Source organism: Panthera tigris, chromosome A2, assembly GCF_018350195.1.
Source record: "Panthera tigris isolate Pti1 chromosome A2, P.tigris_Pti1_mat1.1, whole genome shotgun sequence".
NCBI classification, from domain to species: Eukaryota; Metazoa; Chordata; class Mammalia; order Carnivora; family Felidae; genus Panthera; species Panthera tigris.
In genome coordinates this window covers 90,183,810-90,192,534 of record NC_056661.1, presented here as the reverse complement: position 1 = coordinate 90,192,534, position 8,725 = coordinate 90,183,810, and the positions used below count along the sequence as shown (strand labels likewise).

The following is an 8,725-nucleotide window of genomic DNA, read 5'->3' as shown; positions in this document are numbered from 1 at the left end:
TCTCCCTCCCTCTCTGCTCCTCCCCTGCTGGTGCTATCTCTGTCTCTCAAAATATAAAGTAAAACATTAAAAAATTTTAAAAATGTATTTCTCAACTCTGTATTATTGGTATATGAAATGTAATAGATTTTTACTCTGCAAATATACTAAACTCTTTTCTTATTCTATAAATTATAGATTCTGTTGGATTTTCATAATAGTCATACCACTTGAAAATAATAATATTTTAATTTCTTCCATTCTTTCTAGGGGCTATTTCCTTTATTCCCTTTTGGTACTGGCTAGAGACTCCAATGCAAAGTTGAATAAAGTGGGTATTCTAGTCATTGTCTTGATCTCAAATGGAATATTTTTATCATTAAGTATGCTGTTTAGTAGTAGATCATGTGAAGAAATTTTGCTAATTAAAAAAAATTGAGGTTGAATCATTGGGCTGGAACAAAAGAAAGGAAAAAATGGGCAAGAAGACTTTATTGCGTTTTTAATTTTAATTTTTATATTTTTAATTTCCAAGTGTCTTATATGGTTCCTTTTTCCCTCCTCCCCCCTCCCGTTTCTTTTAAAATCAGTTTAATCTTTAAAAAAGTATTCTCGTATTTTTCCTTTCTATCTTTAGGGCCCTTTTAATTTTTAAAATAGATTAGGTATATTTAGTATTTATTCTTTGTCTTCTGATTACAATATCTGAAGTTCTTACATATCTAACTTTGTTTCTCCTATCTCTCCCTCCACGTGGCCTATTTCCTCATGCATCTTGCAAGTTTTAACTATAAGTTCTTAGTTTTTGAAATTTTATCTGTTTGAATATTTCAAGTCCTGTATTGGCAATTTATACCTCCAGTGACTATTTGTATTAGCTTCTGCCAAAGCTTATGGAACTCTACCAACATAGGAACACTTTACATTTTCTTGCTTGAAGATTTTTTTTTTTATATTCCCAGGTAGGATGAGATCAGGTGAAGGCCAGCTTGTGGATATGAATTCCAAGGTAGGATTTAATGTTTCCTTTTACCCAATGCCACATTTTATAATAGGCAATTTTCTTTGTTGTCTCCTGGATTTATTTCTAGTTCACATATACCTCGAGGGTTTAGGCCTCTGGGGTACCTGATTTATTAAGGTATCTTCTGTTAGATTCCTCATCTTGGTCAGGTGCCTCTCAGGATTTATCTCCTGTTACCTATAAATACAGAAGCTCAAGTTCACCTTCATAGGCAAATGTCCTCAAAATGAAAGCCAGATTCAAAGCTCAGGTTACCTCTCTGGATTTCTATTTTCACATAGTTTTGGGTTTCAGAGGGTCCTTACTTTCTTGCTAACATGGGGATGTATTTAAATTTTTTTCAATTATTTTAATTATTTTCAGTGGGAGGGTTGGTCATGTGTCAGGTGTATCATATTACTGGAAAATAGATTTCTTAGAGTCTTTGAAAATAATTTATTCCTATAATAAATTTGCATTGGCATGAAAAAATGGGGGAATCCTTTATGAATAATAGATACTATAAACATAAGATCATAGACTAAACACTTATTCAATTATTCACTATTTTATACATATTTACTGGGCATTCCGTGAGATGCTGTGCTACACTGCAGGAGGTACCAATAAGTATATTGAAAGGTCCCTGGACATCAAAATCCTTTACATCACTTATAGATATAAATGATAAATTCAATAGAGACAGGATAAACTAAATACTCATACCCAGTTGGGGAACTAAAGCAAATCTCTGTACAGAAGTTGCTATTTTATCTTAGTCTATAGGATAGACAGAGAGAGATGAATGGAACTTCATTCCAGGTAGAAGAATCAAAGAGCATGTACAAATGTGTAGAGATAAAAAAGCTTGGAATGGCTTTATATATATATATATATATATATATATATATATATATATATGCTTGACTGGATCATAAATGATTTTAAGGAAATGGTTAATGATAAGAATGGAAAGTTAGGCTGAAGCCAGAGCGTGAAGGGCCATGAATTCTAGGCCAAGCAATTTGAACTTAAATTAGTAGGGGGACTGAGTTATTAATAGATGTATATACCTGTCGGTTTTAGACAGTTTAAAATGTGTCATTTACGGGAGGCTGAGAGTGGAATCAAGACTTACTTAATCAATTGAAATTATAAATGGGTAAATGAGGATGGGATGAAGTATGGGAGTGTGAGACAAGCAAAATACAGATATTTTATTCAGGGTTTCTGATGATGGTGGGATGTTGTTTACATAATTACTTTCTTCCTTAGCTTAGAAAAAATGTTATTTATTTTCTGAATAGGTTTGAAGCAACATCTTGGTATTTCCTTCCATGAGTTAAGATTCAAGCCTGAGTTGTGACCCTAAGGACACATTATTTAGAAACTAATATTTCCCTCATTTTAAAGAGAAAGAGCTGGGCCGGTTCTTGTTCAGTTTCAGTCATTTTATCTTTTCTATTATTGTTGTTAGGATATTAGTTTAACAGAGCATCTCTATAAATGTCTTAGGTCAACTCACTTTTCTAATAAGAAAAAGAATCATTAAATGCCAATTAGGATTTCTGGTATCGAAATTCAAGGTCTACTTAAAAACGCTAGGGATCATGAAATGATCAAAGGAATACTAATAGGCATACTACAAATGGCTAATGTAATTTTTATTTCAGAACTGAGATGAAAACTGAGAATGTGCATCGTTCTCCACTCCAGTCCCAAAACCTCATTAGGCTGCGGCCAGCCTGTGGGGGAGTGACACGGCTGAGGTTTTCTCAGGCAAAAGACATTAACATTACAAATGAAAGTTGGTCCAAATCTATCTCAAGCAGTATTTTCTCTCAGAGGTATAGTAAGAATTACATTAGCAGTGCAGCTATTAAGCTCTGTTGAATAATTCTGTATTTTGGAAAAAGAAAGTGACCTTTTGTATCTCTTCGAGGGGAATAGCCATACAGATATATTTAAGATAAGGCTAATTGGGACAGGACACCAGAGTTACAAAAATATGTGGGGATTTTTGGTATTCAGTTAAAAGATACACAGTATGTTATACAAAGCATTTCATAATACTAGACAGATGTGTGACCTTTCTCACTTCTTAATCAACTTTATCTCCTGTTAGAGGCTGTAGATAGGGAATGGAGGACAGAAAAACACTTGCTAATTCTCCATTTTTGTACTGCTCTGAAATAGGAGCACAGTTTATAACCTAAACTCCTCAATAATTAGTGTAACTATTGTTTTCTTCAATTATCAGAGTCACGTATTTTTTTTTACGTTTTGACATACTTGAAATCTGGGTGTTTCCTAAAAAGCAATGTCAAAAAGGAACATGGTGCATTTCCTACACTTCTTAGTGGTCATTATCTTTGTGAGTGATAATACAGTCGTATGTGGTAGGATTCAATGCTTGAATTAACTTGGGTTGGAATCTGTAATGTTGCTTTAAAAATTAAAAAAAAAAAACCACTATAATACAGAAATAAAAGAAAACATTTTATACAAAGAAAGACTATTGAACACCAAACAACAAAATCAAAGATAGTAGAAAACTGTCAAATCTCTGGAACATATTATGGCCTTTCAAAGCCAGGAAAGAGTACATGACAGATTCTTGGGCCTGAAGGATTATTACTCAGGTGCCAAGCATCTGTCTATCAGAAGCTTCTGGATGACTCTCAAGAGAAGGTAATTCACTTACAGTGATGGTAATTCAATTAAGGAAAAAGTGAAAGTATCAGCTTAACCAGATATGAAATGCAAACAAAACCCTAAAATAATACTGTCAATCTTAAAGATGCCCAAGAGCCAAGATCACAAGCATGGATTATAAAAAGCAACATGTTGTCATGCTGCCTGACCAAAATCAACTCAGAAGGCTGAGTGGGAAGACACTGGAACTCAAACTGCATTTTGACGGTGCAGAAAGGGCTATCTCCAATTACATGAACAAAAATATAGTACCACGAGTATGAAAACAACATATATCTCATTTAGTGTTTTGTTTCTGAAAACACAATAAATACTTAGAAGCAGAAATGGTAATCACTAAGGTCCAAAATGGATTTGCCATCTCTAAATTACTTCCCACGAACATGATATTCCTTTTTGATAGGGTTCTAAGTTTGAGATGGGATACCAAATCTATATTTCAGTAGAACACTTAACAAACTCATTGCATTCTTGTGGACAAAATGAAGAAATATGGCCTAGATTAGATAGTGTATTAGAGTTTGAATGAGTGCGGATATGGTCTGACGAGTAGATTTATGGCATCTGGAGAGGTTTCTGGTGGTTGTGGATAACTCTTTCCGAGGCCTCATTCTATGCAGTGTAATTTGTTGGTAACTTGAACACATGGAAACCTTTCTCATGAGACTTGCAGTTGTAAAAAAGTAGCAAGGATAAAAATACTTTGGATCAAATCAGTATCTCTAAAAAATTTTGACAGACTAGAGGGATGGACTGAATCCAGTAAGATAAATTTTATGAGATAAATATAAAATCCTGAATCTGGAATCCTGTTGGGATAAGCTAGTTCTTAATTTCTAACCATTTTGCTACACCTCTCTAAGCCTCAGTTTCCCTATGTATAAAATGGGAATAATAATACTATCTACTTAGCAATTTGAGGTAAGGTCTCAGCACAGTGCTGGCACATAGTAAGTGCTCAATAGGTATTAGCTACGACTTTTCCAGAAATCCTGGAGCAGAATCCAAATTCTGTCATTTATGGGGTATTTGGACTTGAGTAAGGTACTTACTCTTTTTTAATTAAAAAAAAAATGTTTATTTATTTTTGGGACAGAGACAGAGAGAGACAGAGCGTGAGCAGGGGAGGGGCAGAGAGAGAGGGAGACACAGAATCTGAAGCAGACTCCAGGCTCTGAGCTGTCAGAACAGAGCCTGACAGAGCCTGACGTGGGGCTTGAGCTCACGGACCGCGAGATCATGACCTGAGCCGAAGTCGGATGCTCAACTGACAGGGTCACCTGGGCGCCCCTGTACTTATTCTAAGTCTCATTTTCTTTACTTGAAAATGGGGATAAAAATAGTACCTACCTCATAGGTGGCTGGCACAAGAGGTAAACGAGATGATGGATGTGAGGCCCTTTTTGAGGTGCGTGGCACCTAGTGGATGAGTGTTAGCAATTACAGGGAACATTAGTGTGACTTGTAGAAAGTCTACCTGGAATTAAATTGCAAAAATAGAACTACAGCCTCTCTAGAATAAGGGAAATTATACTTCTACTCTATCAGAGATTAAATCTATGCTATTACTTCAGTTTAAATGTATACTTTTGAGAGAACTATTGGAAAATTGAGGTGAACAGAAAATCAAACAAGGTGAAAAATGATGGCAGAAACTGGGGATGTCTATTTTGGAGAAGGTTGTGAGAGGAGGAAGCTATTTGAAGGGTCACCATGGGAAAAGGAAAGAGGCTTGTTTTGTGTAGGCCCTGAAGTGAGGATTATGGCATTGAGACATGTTTGTTTGTTTTTTTTTCCTTTTGCTCCCCCGAAGGAAGACTTTCGTCCTGTGAGAGTTGATGCAAAGGTAGGATGACTGCCTGAGAAAGTAGTGATTTCTCAGTGACGGAAGTTTTTTAAGTCTGAAGAGTCATTTGATGGAGGCTTGCAGAGAGGATTCGGGGATTTGGGATGGGATTTGGCTCAGTGATCTTTAAAGGCCAATCCTCTTCTTAGGTTCCGTGGTTCTGCAGCTGTTGACTTCTTTACAGTTGCTTAACATTTAAAATCTTTAAAAAAAAAAACAACAAAAAAAAACCCTGCCGTCCACTCACCCAGTTTCTCTTTCAAAAAACTATTTGACTGAAGCATCTCACACTAAGTAAGAATTGCATATCCCTGACCTTTAAGGGCTGAAATTTATTTCCTTCACTGCTCTTATCTGCCAGTATCTGGGTAAATGGATTTGCAGAATCTGTGCGTGCCAGTCAGACTTGCCTTTCTTTTTAATAGGGCAGTTGATAAAATGGTTAAAGAATGGTCAGGCCACAGGATTCCTGATGGCTCAGCTTTTAGAGCCAGCAGTGATTTGTCCCAGGTAATGTCAATTTTAGTTAATAGACATGCAAATATTGGGTATGTGGTTCAGACGCAAGCTTGTTATTGCAGAGAATTCTTTGAACAGTGTGTCTCATAGGAAAAAGTTGTATTGACATTTACTATTTCATTCAACATAATAGTCTGCTTCCAAGTGGTTTAATGTTTCTTTGATTTTTAGTTTGTGCTTCTTGGCCTACAATTACATGTTGGAAAACTCAAAGACTATTTCCCTGCTTTTATATTGATTAACAGATAAATCATGTGTGTCTCTGAAGGACGATGGAAAAGGGAATTTTTCCAATGGATACACCCTTAGCATAAACATTGCCTGGAAGAAGGTAATATGATGTCTAATATACATCAGTTCGTGGGTAATACTAAAGATTTGGCATCTGGTGAAGGAGTTGGAAGGAACAAGGTCGGAGGTTTGCTGATAAAGAGGGTTGAGGATGAATTATGTAAATGAATCTCTTGAAAATAGCCTAGCGTGTAGGAGTATTAATGTCCCATGCAAAGTTTCAGCAAATGTTCAATAGCCAGGTGAGCCAGATGACTCACACTGTTGATGTCAGTCAACTCCTTTCTCGGGTTACTTTACTGTGTCAATTAGCTCATAAACAGTGGTCCATCACAACAGTGATGTAGATTGTACATGGCTTAGTAAAAACTTGATTGCCTGTCTCCAAGACTGTTTTGGATCTCCCACCGTGGCTGAATGCTCAATCTGCCAGCAGTAGAGATGGATAGTGAGCTCTTGAAATTGTATGATATAATGAGGGGACCAGCCTAACTGCTGGTTGATTATATTGGGTCCCCTGCATTATTAAATGAACAGCATTAATCCTCACTGAAATAAACACCTAATCTTGATGGTTTGTTTTCTTGGTCCATTATACTGCTTCTGTTGCCTTGATGCCTTATTGACATCATCTCTTATTACCTCATGTTTCCCCACACAATATTGCTTTTAATCAAGAAGCTCATTTCACAGTAACATAATTAAGGCCAGTGCTGTAGGGTTTCACTGGTATTTCCACAAAACATTCACCTAGATGACCTGGCTTATGGTCTAGCAGAATGACCCAAGGAATTGATTTACTGTGTCATCTGGGAAACAGTACCCTGTGACATTAGGCTGGTGTCCTTTAGGATAAGGCATACTCTCTGAACCGGTGACGAATATATGATGCTGTTTCTCCTAAAACCGGGCTGCATTGGTCCAGAAACCAAGGAGGGAAGTGGGGTGGTATTTCTCATTATTATACTGGATGAACAAAGCACAAAAATTCCCTTCCCAAGTCCATTACTTTAGCTTCTGCTAATTTGGAGGTATTAGTATTTAGTGGAGAAATATTCCACCAGATGAGACAACTGAACTGAGAACTGAGATGCTGAGATGACCATTCGGCCTTTTTGGGCTCCTCCTGATAAACAGACCAGGAAACACAAAGGGAAACAAAAAGTTTACTATGATTTTCAACAGTGGACCTCAGGAATTCCTCTGGAATGCATCCTAGGATTATAATATCCAATGATAACAGTTAATGGGAGTCTACAGCAGCCCCATTTAGTTAAGATCACCAAGGTTCAAACCATTTGGGAATTAATTTGTGGCTTGCCTCCCCAAGGAACCAGGACCACTGAGATACCACCTGAGTACAAAGGGAACGTGGAGGAAGAAAGTCATCCATACCAAAGGTAATCTCAGAAGCAACTGCAGAAATGAAAATTATTGTCCCTACTCGTATTTTCTTGTTTTTGTATTTTTATAATATATATATTGTTTTTTTCTCTTTTGTTTCCATAGTTTTTTTCAAAAATTAGTAACTTCTTCATGTCTATAAAACCTAACATATTGTCAACTTCAGTAGTTGTTACCTTTAGGATTCATGGGGTTGCACTATTTGAATAAAATTTAATTCTTGGGGTGCCTGGGTGGCTCAGTTGATGGAACATCGGACTCTTGATTTCAGCTCAGATCATGATCTCACATTTTGTGGGATTGAGCCCTGGGTGAGGCTCTGCGCTGAGCCTGCTTGGGATTCTCCCTTTCATCCTGCCCCTCCCCTGTATTCTCTCTCTCTCTCTCTCTCTCAAAATGAATAAACTTAAAAAAAAATGTATTCTTTAACATACAGTAAAGTTGACTTTTTGGCGTCCACTTCTATGAATTTTAATGCATATGCAGATTTGTGTGACAGCCATCACAATCAAGATACAAAACAATGTCATCACTCCCCCCAAATTTCCCTTGGGTTGTTCCTTTGTAGTCACACCACTTTACCACCATAATCCCTGACAACCACAGGTCTAATTTCTATCGTGGCAGTTTTATCTTTTTGAGGGTGCCATATAAATGGAATCATTCAGTACTCTTTTGTACGCTTTTGAGACTGACTTCTTTCCCTTAGTATAATGCCTATGAGATCCATCCAAGTTCTAATGTGTGTCGATAGTTCATTTCTTTTTATTGCCGAATAGTAATCTCCTAGTTTTTAATATATGGTGGATTGGTGGTAGTTAACTTTATAATTCATCTGATAGATTTCAGGATATCAAGATGGATTGTCACTGAGAGCTAGAAGAGCAATGAACATCCCTCAGAGATGCAAGTTTTAATGCAGAGGTGAAAGCGTTTACGTAGGTTGAGTGGCAAGAGGGGGAACTGCC

General features: G+C 36.7%; 1 long non-coding RNA gene across 1 annotated transcript; it reads left to right on the top strand.

Moving 5' to 3' along the window:
- Positions 1 to 251: 251 nt before the first annotated feature.
- Positions 252 to 7,760, top strand: LOC122236439. Its single transcript, XR_006214493.1, has 4 exons — positions 252 to 310; positions 942 to 988; positions 6,308 to 6,393; positions 7,684 to 7,760. It is a non-coding gene; the product is annotated as an uncharacterized LOC122236439 (long non-coding RNA).
- Positions 7,761 to 8,725: the final 965 nt, after the last annotated feature.